Below are 15,782 nucleotides of genomic sequence, written 5' to 3'. Positions count from 1 at the left end.
ATGACCCAAGATTCCAATATGTCTGATTTTTTGAAAGGGTTATTGAGATCCTTTTGTTTATACGTAACAGATAATGCTTCTGCAGAACGCTTTCAAGTCTTTAAAAATAAAACCTGAATGGTCAAGAGGGTGTGGCCAGCTCGTAACTGGGCAGGTCTGTTTCAATTTAGGGATCATAGTTAGTACAGGGTCACTGTTCAAATTGGATACTCTCCCCCCTCCCCCCACACTTCTGACCTCGTAACTTGCAAGCATTTTAACATTATGTGTCAGGTTTACTGTTTGTGCTAAGGGGTTTGTTTATTGTTATTGTTGCAAGTATTTTGGTGCAGCATCCAAAAGTCAGCATAGCCTTTCGGTTGGATAGGATAAGGTATTCGGCTATTCTAGCTTCAGTTCGTGCGCTTAATGCTATAATTTGGGAAATAAATACGGTTTGTTTAAAATACTGATGTCTGACCAGCTAATTCATTTTGACAATATCCACTACATACGTATCTGTAACAAATAATAAAGTTACGGTCTGGGACTACTTGCTTAAACTTCTTTGAGGGATTGGGCCTGGTCCATAACAGATTTGCAGGATTTAGGCAGCGAGTGGCAGGTATTAGTGTCTCTTATTTTGTGTTGATCTGGCTTGGTAAACAGAACTTCAGATACCAATGGCTCTTGCAGGAACCAAGGTTGTTTTGGAGGTAGAAGAATCGACCTTGGGAATTTTACAAGATGCACGTAGGTAGAAGCTGCGGGACTTAGTAGACCAGCTACAGTTGAAACTGCCTCCTAATGTGTGGAAAGATGTGATGATTGCAGCAGTAGCTATGCATTTAAACTTGCTGGACACTCCATCAGGATCTGTACAAATGATGAAACGTCCATCGCAAATAAAGCAGCTTGTGTTAGAAGCAGAAATGAAGCTGTTTGCGTTGCGACTAAAATTAGAAGAGAAAGAAAGAGGACGAATAAGTTCAGTCAAGGAAAGAGAAAAATAAACAACTGTTTAGCAGGATAAAAAGAAAACGAGAGAGCGTTTGAGTTTCAGAGATGGACATTTAGAATGGAAAGTTAGCTGAAAAGGATGGAAGTGAAGACTGAAGGTCAGCGTAGGGATCTTGGGAGTATGAGGATGTAAAGACAGTGCACATGAACTTGTTCCAGAAGCCTATAGACAACATTTCAGCAATCTAAGGAGTGGCTAGGATCAAATCTATATTGAGTTTGAAAGGATCAAACAAAGTAATTTCGTTAGATGGATAAGAACTTTAAAAATCAAGCAAACCTATGATGCACTGAGAGAGTAATTATTTTGGAGGAATTCAAAAATTCGCTGCCTGAAGTAATGCAAACTCATGTGGAAGAGCAGAGCGGTAAAACAGCAAGGTTAGCACCCGAACTGGCTGAAGATTATGAATTATTCCATACAACACGGTTTGGCTTTCAGAATCAATTTCAGTCCATAAGGGAAGTAAACTGGGGCAAAGAGAACTGCTCACGTGGAAAGGGATATGTAGATCTCAGAGAAGATCATAAGGATAACTTACCACAGGGGTAAAAAGGAAAGCTGAGAAGAGGTAAACGATGTTAATAAACTCCGCTGTTTTCATGGCAATAAAGTAGGTCACAGGAAATCAGTCTGTTGGTGCGCTAGAAAAAAACAGATGTAGGAAAACAGGATAAGCCTGGAATGGTGACAGAAAGCACAGTGGAGGCGAGAAAGCTGCATCAGAGTGTACAAGCTGATCGGCGATTGGTCGCGGAGGAAGTGCCGAATCTGCTTATAAAATATACCTGCAAAGGGAAAGTTTATTCCCATAGGCCAGAAGTAGCAGGTAGAGAGGATGCAATATGAAGGAACGCAGGATCCTCTCATTCTGTGATGCTGAAAGGTGAGATCATATATTTTCTTGAGGGACTATTTCCAGAAAAGGTACTATTAAAGGGAATTGACTTTGAGACAAAAAAAAAACACATTTATTTTAAGCGAGGATAGAGTGTCCAGTGAAGTGTGGAGAAATTGTGATAAGATTACTGGACAAACTCTCAGATCCAGGAATACAATTTGCCCTTGTAAAGTATGTAGCTGATTCACAAGTAGAAGTGCTGCCCGCTCTGGTTAAAAGCCAGTGGAGACACAGGCAACTGAAGCAATGCAGGAGGCTTATCGTGGAATCATTCCTGATTGTAGGGCAACAAGGTCCCAATGTCACCAGTTCAAAGAACAGAGATCAAAAATGTAAAGCTAAGTAACCTGAAGTGACATTGGGAGAGACTTCGTTACATCAGATAGTTGAGACAAAACAAGAGTAAATAAGTGATCATACAAACGTGTTTATTTCAGCTAAACTAATTGAGTTACAGCAGAAAGATTAAATTTTAAAGTAGTTGTATCAAAAGGGCATGTATATTAGGGATTCTGAATGTATCCCTGAGTGTTATTGACTTAAAAGTTGTGTCTGCATGAGGAAATGGGAACTATCACATATTTGAAGAGATGAGAAATGGGCAGAAATTCATCAAATTGTGTTGCCAATGAGGTACAGAAAAGAGGTGCTGCAAATAAAGCATGAGTTATTACGTAGAAGTCATTTAGGAGTGAGAAAAACACAGTCTCAGATAGAAGGCATTTTTACTGGCCTGCACTGCACCAGCATGTCGTTGAATTTTGCCAGACGTGTAATATATATCAGGTAATTAGAAAACCACAGGTGATAATTAAACCTGCATCTTTAATAACTATTCCTGCAGTTGAGGAACCCTTTACAAGAGCTTTAATTGATTGGCTAGGTCTCTATATCAAACAAACAACAAGTAGGAATCAGTAATTGTTAACAATAATAGATGTATGCACGAAATTTCCAGAGGCCATTGCATTAAGCAACATCAAAGTGAAAAGGATTGTAGAAGAAATACACTTTTTAAAAATATATATGGACTACCAATAGAGATGTGCGATCAAAGTTCAAACTTCACATCCAACCAATTCAAGGAAGTTAAGGGCAGCTCTGTGATAAAGCAATTAAAATCTATTATGAACATCCAAAATCGCAGAGAGCACGAGAAAGGTGACAACAAACATTGAAGACCATGTTGAATGCTTATGGTAAGGATCATCGAGCTGATTGGGGTTAGGGAATTCCATGTGTGCTTTTTGTGGTCGGAGATGCACAAAATGAATCGACCAGATTCTGTCCATTTTAATTAGGTTATTAAAAGGTAGGACAGTTAAAATTGATTAAGGAGTGATTAGTAAATTAGAATTAAAAGGCCACATTATTTAACTATGTCTCAAATTTTCCGGAGTGATTAAAAAGCGCTGGGAGTTGGCTAGATGGCATTTAATGGCATTGCAGATTGCACCTAAACAGGAAGTGGACAAGAACTCAAAAAAATTGCAGTTTTGCTCTCTGTGATAAGATATGCATGTTAGATCCAGTGATGGGTAAATCCTGAAAAGCAAGGATTAGTGAACTTATCAAATAGAATGAATACTGAGTGTGGGTAACCACTAGATAGGGACTCCAGACAGAAAGAAATCTCACAGAGTATGTCATGTGAATATGCTCAAAAGGCATTTCGACAGGGAAGGAGAGCAACAGGAAGAGGGGTTAATGATTAAAGTACAGAAGAAAGAATCAAGTTCAGAGGATTCTGAATTGGACATTCCTCAAATTAAGGTGGACAATGAGGAAGTTGTCTAAAACTGGGATAAATTATTGAGTAATCTTACTGTGGAAAAAAAAAAGAAATGATCCGAAAGAGTTGTTGGTATTAGATCGGGAGATACGAGGAAATTAAATGGGAAATGCTACCTAATTGTGCATAATGTAGAGAAAGGACATGCTTTTCCGATTAAGCAGCATCCTTATAGGCATAATACTCCAAAGTTGGCTCAGGTTCAGAAGGGGATTGAATACATGCTCCAAGACCTGAGTTACATTGACTGCAAATCACCCAAAGTCGTTGTACTGAAGCCAGATGGTACCCAACGATTATATGTGGACTATCACAAAGTCAATGCATTTAAAAAAAATGCATATCCAATTCCGCAGTTGGAAGGCTTTAGTGGGAAGGTGGTACAAGCAACTAACATTTTGTGTAAAAAATGTGCCGGTCACATTCCAGAGACTAACCAATAAGTTGCCAGATTAGCCAACATATGTTGTACATTGATGACCTGGTGATTTTTAGTCACTCTTGGAAGCGTTTATCAGACTTGTTTAATCGATATTGGAAGGCAGGCTTGGTGGTAAACCTAGCGAAAAGTCAATTTACCAAAGCCCAAGTCAATGGTGCCATAAGATGTAAAAGTGAAGGAAATTGGGGAACTTCCTACACAGTCTACAAAAGGAGCTATACTACCGTTCCTGGGATTGAATGGAATTTATCGAAAGTTTTGCCTAATTTTAGCAGTATGGCTGCTCCACTCACTGAATTGTTCAAGAAAGGCAAGAAACTTCGGGGGCAACGGTCTGTAAAAAGATGTGTGACAGCACGCAAAATGTGTTAACCACTGCCCCAGTATCAGCTACATCTGATTAAGCAAAGCCTTTCAAGGTGGCTATAAATGCGAGTGATGTGGGTATCGGTGCTGCACACCTGCAGGAAGACGACGAGAAGATAGAAAGACTTGTTGTTATTTATCCAGCAAGTTAAACGTTTATTGGTAGAAATATTCAACAGCTGAGAAAGTGACTTTGAGCTTCATGTTGACACGACAACATTTCAGTTGTTATATTATCAGCAACGCATCTGAGACAACTGTAAGTACTGATCATAACCCATTGAAGCTTTTGGAGAAATTTAAGGACAAAAACGCGTGTCTGTTTAGCTCGATCCTATAATTTCTGCCACACAATTTGAAAATTGTGCATGTTGCAGGTCTTGAAAACATGATTGCCAAAGCATTGTCAAAAGTTGAATGACAGATAGACATACTCAGTGGTAGGTGTATCACACACTGAATTTGGATGTAGTTCTGCAGGTTTGCATTTTTATACTAAGTGAATGCATATGTGTGCTTTAGTGGACTAACCACTATTTTTTTCGTGATTTTGAGAATTGAAAACATCTTTAGAAATTAATGATTCAGTTTTATATGGTACCTTCACAAGGTTATGATGTGCTTGATTTGATTTCCAGAGAGGTTCTAAACGACCCAAGGTTCCAACATGTCTCAATTTTAAACGGCTCATTGGGGTGTTTTGGATTATACCAAACTGGTAATACCTCAAGAAGAAGGCTTTCAAGTCTTTAAACAAAGAGGGATAATCAGGGGACGTGGCCAGCTCTCCACCTGCGCAGTTCAGTCAGTTCGAAGGTTATTTAAGTCAGAGTCACTGTTGAAACTGGAATCTCTCCCCGTTCGTCTGTCCTCTGAATTCGTAACCTGTAAGCTTGTTTTGTGTAATTTTTACACTTTGTGACGAGGGGTTTGTTTTTTGGGAATGTTGAAAGCAATTATGAAAGCATCATTAAGTCGGCAAAGCCTCTCAGGTACGGATCGGATGAGTTATTCGCTATTCTATATTCGGTTGGTTATGTTTCATTACTTAATGTTTAAATAAATTATTTTTGTTCAAAACTCGGCAGTCTGACCAGCTAATTCACTCTGGGATTATCCACTATACACTTACCTTCAACAATTAGCAAATCTACGGTCTGGGCGACCTGCTTAAAATGTTTTGAGGAGTCGGAACTGGTTCATAAAAATGTACAATAATCTTGTTCATCAGAAGTTATGATTTAGCGTTTAACGGAAGGAATGAATATGATATTCGCTATGACACAGAAAGGATTGGGGCCAACATCTGAGGAGACCCGAGGGGAGGACAGTAATGTCTCCCAGTCATGAGTATTCAACCATCACTCTTTCTGACAAATGGGATGAAATGCAAGGCAAAGCAAGGGAACAGATGATCTGCGGTACTTGGAATGCCGACAGACAATATGAATAGAATAGGACAATTTTCAATGTGATATAAGGAATTATATTTTAAAAATAGACTATTAAATCACATGTTATACAGGTTGTTAAGATTGTTTATATCTTGACAGAATATTCAGAATTAGAAAAAGACACAGATAACAAAATGTGTTGGGTGACAGGGAGTTGTAGCAGAGAAAGAGTGACAACATAGTTCATTCCGAGCTGGTACAGAGATGATGGGCAGCGTGACCACCATCTTTGCTGCAATTATTCTGAGAAATATATTGAAAACTTTCAGAGCCTGTAGAGACAAGCTTAGTTATAGAACATGCAAAAATGTCATAATTGCGAAACTAATCATATTTTTAATCAAATGTAGCTGTCTCTAAAATGCCTTTTGTATCAAAATCACCTTGCTGAGATTTGTGCATTCATTTTCAGGACTTAAAGAAGAAACAGTCTCCAGTGTAATACATGTGTCACTGGCACAAGTACAGCTGATGGGAACAGGAATGGAGCATAATGTCCAAATATAACTGGGTTCAAGATGCAGACCAAGCAAAATATTAGAGATAGTAGAAATTTGAAATACAAATGCAAAATGTTGGAGAAATGCAACCGAAGAGGTAGGATCTGGCCAGGGAAACAGAGTTCACATATCGAGTTTGATATGAACCTCTTCTGAACAAGTCACATTGGACTCAATAATGTTAAATAGTTTCTTTCTGCTCCAATACTGCCAGAACTGCAGAGTTTTTCTCCGACACTTTCTGGCAGAGAGTAATGGTGCGTGGTTACTTTAGACTGGAGGCTTGTGACCAGCAGTGTTCCATAGAGATTGGTTCTGGGTTTTCATTGCTTGTCATTTATATAAATTATTTGGAAGAGAATTCGAAAGCCATGTTTAGTAAGTTTGCGAAGGACAGTGGACAGTGAAGAATGTTTCCTCATATAACAAAAACATCTTGATAAATGGGTCAATCGGCTGACAAATAGCAAATGAAGTTTAATCTGGATGAATGCGTGGTGCAGGCAGTAGTGTGTGTTTGCTGCTGTCTGATGCACCAGGAATGGAATGATTTTATTCCCCATCTCCTGGGTTCAGCACATCGATGTCCTTCGTGATCTTTGAGAGACCTTACTCTCTACTGGTTAAGTCTTTCTATTAATGTAGTTACAGAATATCTTTGAATTTTCATTAACCTTACCTACCCATGCTATCTCATATCTCTTTTTAACTTTCCTTATTTCTCTCAAAATGGTGCCCCACACTCTTTATATTGATTAAGAGAAACAATTCAATAAAGTTGTCTGCATTTAAAGTAAGTACGTCTTTTATTTTTGAATGGAACCTCAATAACTTTAATCATCCATGATTCCTCAACCTTACCAGATTTACCCTTCACTCTAACAGGACAACAATGCCTCTCAACTCACGTCGTCAGACTGTTGAATGCCTCCCCCTTGTCAGACATTATTTTACCTGCGAAAAGTATTCTCCCATCAAACTTGGACAGTCCTTGTCCCATGCCATTAAAATTTATGGTACTCCATTGAAAACGATGATATTAATGGAAGGCGTATTATTTTCCACTAATAGTTATGATTGCAAGAGCGAAAAGTAATTACCCATGTTTAGTACAGTAGCTTGCGCTGCCTATTTCACAAAACCAGGTCTCCTTTTGCTCCTTCTCTATTAGCATGATTCAGGCCCTGATGAAGAAAATTTTCTTCGACACATTTGACAAATTCTTCATTATTCAACCCTTTAACATCAGGGTAGTCCCAAACATGTTTTTAGAAAATTAAAATCCCCATTACTACAACCTTATTAAGCTTACAAATATCCAAGATCTCCCTACAGGTCTGTTTCTCAATTTTTTCTTACTGTTGGAGAGCATATGGTGCAATAACGTCAATGTACTCTTTCTTTTCTTATTTTTAATTTCAATGAATATATTTCATTGGACGATTTGTCACAAATGAACATAGAGTGTAATCACTTTAATGTGACCCTTGCTTACTTATTTTTAATACTACCCATGTATTTTACCTGATGATGTTTAAGAAATAACTTCTCCAGTTACACCAATAATTTACACCTTAATCTAAAACGGCAGGCCTCCCCCTCTCCACCCACCGTATGCCATTTTTTCTATACATTCTATGACACCTATGAACTGTAACATTGAATTGACAATCTTGAACATTTCTCAGCCGAAAATGAGGACTGTAGTTGTGAAGATTAGAGTCAATAGTGTGGTGCTGGAAAAGCACAGCAGACCAGGCAGCACCCATGGAGCAGGGAAATCAACTTTTTCGGCAAAAGTCTTTCAACAGCCTTTTGCTGATGAAGGGCTTTTGCCCGAAGCATCGATTTTCCTGCTCCTCGGGTGCTGCCTGACTTGCTGTGTTTTCCAGTACCACACTATCGACTTGAACACCTCTCCACCAACTTTCAGTAATAAATATGATATCCCAATCCTACGTTCTTAAACATGTCCTGAGTTCATCAACCTTCCCCATAAGACCCCTTACATTGAAATAAATGCAACTTAGTGCTTCAGAATTACTTTTTACTCTGACTCTCTCATCTTTCGCTTCTAATGGACGTGATCTACCCACATTCATAACCTTCTCCATCCATCTGTCGATTAACACTGCCAATTAGAATAACCCCCTTGCCTTCTCTATCAATATAATGTCTCCATATATAGAGTGAGCAAAACTCCCTGCTGAGATATTGGTTGATTTCCAGTTTAGATTAGACCAATCCTTTTGAACACGTGTTTTCTATTCCAAAACACATTTCAGTTTAGCAAAAATCGAAATCCCTCAACCACAACCCGCTCTTCAGCCATTGATTTTTCTCCTTTAACCTTTTGATTCCTCCACCAGTTCTTCTTGGCATGAGGAGTAAACCACATATTACTACTTTTGAAGGTTTTTAAAAAAATCTACCTCGCCTCTTAAATTCAATCTGTACTGCTGAAATCTTTTCCCTAAAAATGTCATTCCTACCAATATGTACAACAATTTATGACTACTCAATATCACCTTAAACAATGTGCTTGAAACGTTTAGAGTCATTCTTAAGTCGAGCACCAACCATCCTAAACTCCTGCTCACTGCCACGGAATCTTCTGCTGATGCCTCTGACTGAAAATCCCAGTGTCGCAATAATTCTACTAAATGTTCTCGAACTCTGCCTAATATAAAAGTCGTTCCAACAGGCCAATAACTGACGGCTCTTCCATTTTCCACAGAAAGGATACCTTCTTCAACAGATCCAAAAAGTGATAATATTTTTGATAGAGGAATAGTCGCTGGAGACGGTTGAACTACCTTCTTATCTCTCGTGAAAGTCACCATTTATCTGGACTGCTTTGCTGGGTAGTGCTTTTTTTGCTAAATCTTCTAGCCATCCTCTCTGTGGCAGAAAATAACATTATGCCTAAAAGCAGGATTTTTCACATAACCTTATTTATATGTTACCTTTCATTACCTATAGATAATGATGTTAAAATGAAAAAAAAACATATACACATCAAACATATGAAAATTAGATAAAATCAACTCTCTAGCTAATTAACTCAATGTAAATACTCATCTTTAATGTATTCCTAAAAGAAAAGCCTTCTCCTGTGCTGAAATCAGATAGGACTCTCCGGAATGAAGGCACAACTCCATTTTTAAAAAAATTGCTTAATTTTTCGAAACAAATCAAACTTTTGCAGCGTTAAGAAAGAAACATTTAAAAACATGTGTAAACAGGAAGTGTTGGTTTTGTCTATGCCACTTCTGAGTTTAACATTATTATCTCGCTGTTTTCATCCAATATGACGCCCATATTTAATTTTAACATTCTTTTACTTTTTGTCTTCTGGGAGAAATGTCATTTATCAATTCTTATGTGTTCCACTCATTTTGCTTCATAGCCATTTTGATGTTTTTAGTAACCGTTTGCTGGCATTTAAAGCGTTTTTCTTTAATTTATTCATAGGATGACTGCGTCACTCGGTTAGACAGCACTTATTGTCCATTCCTAGAGGGCAGTTAAGAATCAACCAAATTTGTGTGGGTTTGAAGTCATACAGAGGTGAGACGAGGTAAGAATGATGGTTTCCGTCCCTAAATGACACCCGTGAAATATATGGCTGTTTCTAACAATGAGCAATGTTTTCATGATCATCAATAGACTCTTAATTTCAGGTTCATATTGAATTTAAATGCTGCCATCTACCGTGACAACATTTGAACCCGAGTCCTCAAACATTATCTGGATGAGCAGTCGGCGATAATGCCACCAGGCCATCACTGTCTTGTTATTGTTGACTTCCTTGTTATGCTATGGATCACTTTTCATCTTTTGACAATTCCTTATCCATTAAGGATTGCACTTCAATTGAGGTGTTTTGATTATCTCAGGAAGTAGTTACCATTGTTATTCAACTGTCCTGGCGTTTAATGTTTTTGCCAAATCCACTTGGGCAAATCGTTTCCTCAGGCCAGTAGAGTTGTCTTTGCCCAACACTCAACCTCTCGTATGTGACTGTCTTCACTGTTTCAATCTGAATGTGCACCTCCAGCATGTTGTGCCACTCTTTCTAAGATGATTCTTGCGGCAATATGATTTATCACTCCTTGCTCATTACGTAGTACCAAAGCCGGTTCTCTGGTTGGTTCCATGACATATTAATCGAAGAAGTAATCTCTCATAGTTTCGATGAGTCGTTCTTTCTGTCTCCCCTTGCAAATTGATTAATCCAGTCAATATGCATATTCAAATTAACCATAATCACTCGTGTGCCCTTGTCTCAAGCCATCATTATTCCCTAGTTCATGCTTTGAAAGTAGTTTGCCGGAATGGGGGATTGTGGGCTGGAAATGCTCCTCCCAATGGGTTTCTTTCAATGTGTTCTATTTCGAACCAGACTGGTTCATCATTTTTGCCCTACGTATTAATATCATTTCTTAATACAGCCTTGACATTACCCTTGACCAATACAGACACTCCATCTACTGTTCCTCCTTGTCTGAATACTGTGTACCAGTGGACATTTAACACCCCAGTCCTGACCTTTCTGTAATCACGTTTCACTAATCCCCCCATGCTATATATATTTATCTCTGTTTGAGCTGTCAGCTCATTAATTTTATTCCAAATGCTGCACGCTTTTAGTTAAAAGGTTTTTACATAAGTTCTATTGATTTGTCTTTATTTTTTAATACTTTCGTGCACAGGCTCTCCATCTTTATTTATTGATCCCCAATAACAAAGAGCCTATCATTTACTCCAACTTTCTACACATATTTTGTATATTGTTATGATTCTTTCCCTCAGAATGGTCATTGTACTGGCCCTGCCTGTTTATTCGACCACCCCCTACTTTCTGTTCAGTTTCTGACCTGCTACTTTGGTCCCCAGCCTCCTGAATTGCACGATCACACCTCCCTTCCAGGATGTTGGGGCCCATGTAGTTAAAGTGCACAATTTCATTTTTGTACAATTCCCACCTGACCGGGAAGTAATCCGAATTATCCAAAAACCAGAACTCCTCCTCTCAGACCAGTCCTTTAACTCGACTGGACTATCTTCATCTTCCTTGTCTGACTTCCAGGTGCACGGGAAGTAATCCCAAGAATAAAACTCTGGAGATCCTGCGTTTGTACTCACTCCTACGTCCCGGAACTTACTTTGCAGGGCCTTTCAACCTTCCATTCTTCTTACCGATGTCATTGATATCAATGTGAACGATGGCCGCTGGCTTTTTCCCCTCCCAATTCAATATGCCTTGAGCATGCTCAGAGACATTCTTGATCCTTGCACCGACCGGCCTTTTTATGAAGAAATCATAGAATCATAGAATCCCTACAGTGGGGAAGCAGGCCATTTCACACATTAGGTCCATGCTGACCCTTCGAAGAGTAACTCACCCTGACCCATTTCCCTCTCTATTATTCTGCATTTACCCATGTCCAATGTATATAACTGGCACGTCGCTGAAGACTATTGGCAAAAAGTAAGTAACCCAGACCCATTCCGCTCTGTTATGTTGAATCTGCATTCTCACAACAGATACTGCTAAAACTACTGAACATTTCCAGCAACTTCTGGTTTTGTCACCGATGTTGATTGCATTTAGATAAAAAAAGGATGTAACTCAGACTTGAAACAAAGCTGAATTTAATCTCTCAGGATAAAACTAAATATCTGGTCGTTCTATGACCCCAGTAAAGATTCAGTAAATTACTTCTGTTTGGCCCAAGAACGTCATTTGTTCACTTTCCCAATCAATGAATAAAGGAGATGTTTTCTTTCCATCTTCTTTGGTATCAGAAAGCTTGGAAACGATGCACTTTTACTCCTTCACATGGGTGTGATTACATCTTATCCTTCTGGCTTAGTGCAATCAAAGATGATTATTTACAAGACAACAAACACACACACACACACACACACACACACACACACACACACACACACACACACACACACACACACACACACACACACACACACACACACACACACACACACTTTGTGGAAGAATGCCAGTAACATTGTAAGCAACTGGAATGATAACGGGAAAGAAAGAAATAAGTAAAGGAAAGATGAGAAAATGTGTCTTTTTCGGACCAGAAAATAATTTTTGTGAACTTACTAAGTTGAACAAATTTATGAAAAGCTATGCAGGCAGAAAAAAGATATTGTTTTGAAGTTGTAGAGGTATACTTTACCGTTAAGGGAGAGAGGAAGCTGGCACAACGTTTTCTGAAAGAAGTTAAAATTTAACATTTGAATGTGAAACCAATAGAGATGAGCGATGACATGGAACAAAAACAAATTCAAATTAAGCCAGACGTTTTAAATTATGCACCAACACACCGAAATGAAATCGAGATTGAAAAATTATGTATTTGATGACATCGATATCAATGAAATGATCCGATGCTTTGTGGCATAAAACCGGACATTTTGAACATTTAGGGGGAGAACTGCTAAAGACATCCACAAAGAAAGACAGCGGGTTGAAGAGCTTCCTGAAGGCACCTGTCTATAAGAGGTCTGTGCAGCAGAACATCAAAGCCGACTGTGAGTGAAATCTACAGAGAACATGTACAAATGAGAATCGACAAAGCTGACTGGTTTTGAAACATGACTGTATTTTTTGTAAACCTTTATCGGGGTTTTAGTTTCATCAGACCAGTATTGTAGAGTAAGAAATTGAAGATACGATTAACCCAAGGGAGTACTAAATAGTTGTTTATTTTATTATTCTCTGTTGGACTTAAATAACAAAATTGTTAATTTTACTTTAAATAATGACTTTGTAAATGGATATTTGCCTCTCGACACATAAGATATTAAGGCATGATGTGAAAGTTTTCTGAGTGGCTGGTTTAAATAGGGAAACGGTTAACCCTGTGTTGTAACAGTTTGGGGGCTTTCGTCCACGATTTTAACAGGTTTAGGCAGATCCAAACTGACATTTGGGCAGATTTGAATAGATTTGAGGGGTGAGAAAACGCACAATATATTCAAACATATGTACGTTCGTGTCCGAGATCTTCAAATAAAACGTCAGTAAGACAGCTTGTTCAATTTCTATTACTTGTGGTTGGTTAAATTAGAAGTGAGAGAAATGGCTCTTAAAAAATGTAAGAGGGATTTGAAGATGATTCTCAATTTTTCCAAGGAAGTTTAGAAAGAAATATAAAAGCCAAACCTTAGAATTAGCAAAGAACATAGATTTGCGTTAAACCAAAAGGAAAGCTGAAATTGTCAGGGAATTACTCAAACGCTCAGGTGTGTCAGAGAAACAGACAAGTGCAGTAGGGTGAGAAAATCTTAAACTACAATTGAGGAAAATGGAGTTTAAAGATAAACAAAGGAAGAGAGAAACAGAGAGAGAAGAAACAGAAAGCAAGAGGAAGAAAGAGATGGGAAAGGGGAAGGGAAAGGTTTTTATCTGAGCAAAGAGAGAAGAAATGGAGAAAAACGAGAGAGAAGGTTTATAGTTGAGCGAAAAGAGCCAGAATTTGAACTTGAGAAGTTGCGATTTAGTCAACAAAGTCAAGATAATAGGATGGAGATTAAAAGGGAAGGTTGTGATACATACAGCTTTGTCAAATCTCTGCCACATTTTGATGAGAAAGATTTTGAAACCTTCTTTGTTTCATTGAAAACTTGGCTCGGCAGATGGAATAGTCCAAGTAATTATGGGTTATGCTAGTTCAGACTAAACTGGTAGGCAGGGCGAGTGAGGTATTTGTCTGTTGTCAGACGAGAGGTCAAGAGACCCTGAAGATGACAAACAGGCTATTTTAAGTGCTCACGAATTGGTACCAGAGGCATGTAGACAGCTTTTCTGAAACATTAGAAGTAAACAGATCAGACTTATGTTGAGTTTGAAAGAATTAAACAGAGGCATTTTTTTATAGATGGATGTTTGCTTTAAAGATATATATGACCTCTGAGGCTGTAATGGAGATTATTCTGCTGAAGATATTGAAAAACTCACTTCCAGAGATAATAAGAATTCACGTGGAGGAGCGGAAAGTTCAGGAATTGAGAAGGGCAGGAGAATTAGCAGATGAATACATCTTGCTGCAAAAGACAAGCTTCCAACCAAAATTTCGACCTGCGAGGGATCGAATTTTGGATTATAAAAGAAAGTGTGGAGAATAAGACTTTACCACAGGTTAAAGAAGATGTCCAAGAGGGTGGGCATAAGCTGAAAGGTCTCAGGTGTTTTCACTGTAATAGAGTGGGACACGGAAAATGACAGTACCGGTGGTTTCATAAGGGCACTACTAAAAGTAATATCACTGCCATCAGGTGGGATACGTAAGGTTACAGTGCTGGTCATTAAGAAAGACACTGTGGGAAAAGATGTGGTAAAAGAAGCTAAGCCAGTGGCACGAGTGGAAGTATGAAAGGAAACAGTGCGAGTGACTGACAGAGTGTGAGTTCCAGGAATTCAGTTGTTCTTGGGAATCATTTACCAGGGTCCAAGTTGGGAGCGACACTGCTTGTTGTGGAAAAACCCAAGGAAGATCAAAAAACTGAGGGGTTAAAACAGAAGTATCCTGGTATTTTCCCAGACTGCACGGTCACCCGATCCCACTGTCATAAGTCACAGCATGAAGTACACAAATTAAAGACAAAGATGTAGGAGATGAGGTTCAGTTGGTGGACACCCTGTTTGCTGCAATGGTGCAGGGAAAACTTGAACAGGCAGTGAGTCAGAGAGAAATGTTTAGTACTGTAAGGCGAAGGGACTTGCAACAGGCAGACATGACGATAAAATATATATATGTGTGGATGCGTACTCTGAAAAGAAGGCAAATATATTCCTGAGGGTTATTATCTGAAAGATAGAATCCTAAGACGGAAATGGAGACCATGGCAAGTTCGTGCGGTGGAGGAATGTGCCGAGGTGCACCAGATTGTTTTGCTGCGAACATAGAGAAGGGAAGCTTTAGGGTAGCACAAGAATTACCAGTGGGAGGTCATCTCGGGTAGAAATACTCGGGCTGAGGGACAAAAACATTTTTATTGACCTGCAATGCACAAAGATGTGGTTAACGATTGGCATGTGCGTCATACATGCCAAATGGTAGGTTCGCCACAGGCAATAATGAAAGTAGCATCTCTATTGCCAATTCCCAGATTCGAAGACCACTTCATGTGGGTTATAAATGAGTGTGTAGCTCCCCTCATGAAGAAGAGAGGAGAGAGAGAACGGGAGAAACAGGCCGATTTACTGCCTGACAGAGTGAGGAATGAAAACCAAATGTTGTGGATTTTGGGATGCCTCAAAGTATGTTAAAAATGAAGAAATCTTTGAGC

Source organism: Hemiscyllium ocellatum, chromosome 8 (genome assembly GCF_020745735.1).
Source record: "Hemiscyllium ocellatum isolate sHemOce1 chromosome 8, sHemOce1.pat.X.cur, whole genome shotgun sequence".
Taxonomy (NCBI): Eukaryota; Metazoa; Chordata; class Chondrichthyes; order Orectolobiformes; family Hemiscylliidae; genus Hemiscyllium; species Hemiscyllium ocellatum.
Note: the sequence above shows the minus strand (reverse complement) of the source record.